The sequence below is a fragment of the Alligator sinensis genome, unplaced genomic scaffold (genome assembly GCF_000455745.1).
Source record: "Alligator sinensis unplaced genomic scaffold, ASM45574v1 scaffold705_1, whole genome shotgun sequence".
Lineage (NCBI taxonomy): Eukaryota > Metazoa > Chordata > Crocodylia > Alligatoridae > Alligator > Alligator sinensis.
Genome location: NW_005842663.1, coordinates 366873 through 367942, shown reverse-complemented (window position 1 = coordinate 367942; position 1070 = coordinate 366873).

The following is a 1070-nucleotide window of genomic DNA, read 5'->3' as shown; positions in this document are numbered from 1 at the left end:
GGGCCCCTCGGCGAGCATCAGGGCCTCTGTGCAGCAGCAAATGTGCTGCGCCGCCCGCAAGACCAGGCCTGTTCTTGTGCCTTGTTCAGGGCAGAGGGCAGGACCACCGGAACCGGGCGCTACAGGGGCAGCAACCAGTTTCTTGGGACAACAAAAGTGAAAACGGGGTGGTGGGGGTGTCACAGGTTAGTAGGGAGCGCTGCGAGGGGGCAGGGAAGGCTGTACCAGGCTGCAGGATTCTTCTCTCCCCACTGGTGCCATTTCCTGCCTTTCCCAAAGTGCGGCCTCACGCTCCCACCACGGAGCTTTTCTCTAGTCTTGAATCTTTCTGCAGGCCTGGCAGGGGCTGCCTGGTTTTGCTGACCAACAACCTGGGATTCCTGTAATGGGCAGGTCGCTGGGCCACTGCAGACCACGCGCCTCCTACAACAGCCTGTTCTGGCCCCAGCTGGGCGCTGGCGCGGGGTGGCCAAGGTGCTTTGTGCTTCAGGTGGTCTTTGCTTCAGACTGGTCCCAGCTGGGCCCTGACATTCGGCCTCCCCAGCCAAGAAGCCCCAACATGCTGAGCTGGGCATAGGTTAGAATGGAGCAGACAATTATTTTGGCTGCTGGGCCGCTTAACCAGTTTTGGTGAGCTGGAGAGGGTGCAAGGGTAGCCCTGCCCCTGGTTGCCATCTTGGGACCAGAAGTCCCACCCACAACCCCTTTACCTTGTGTCCCCCCCTCCCCCCCCGATGTTCCTTCCCTTGCCCCCAGAAGTATACCTTTGTGAGGAGAGGGGGGATTGCCATCCTGGAACTGGAAAAAAAACACATTAAAAATAAAACCTCTACTATAATGTATTTTAATTTTATTTAAAAAATATTTTTGTCCTGATTTTTGGAGGAGGGTGGGTGTCAGGGCAGGTGTGGGTGTGTATGTTGGAGTCCCCCCTACCCCATGGCGCACAGCCCTTGCTGCCAGGGGAAGCAGCAAGTGCTAGGCTCTCAAGGTGCTCGTGTCCCATACTGGTGCACAGCTCCAACCATTTCCATGGTAGGGAATGGAACCAGGCTGGTCTGGCTTCATAC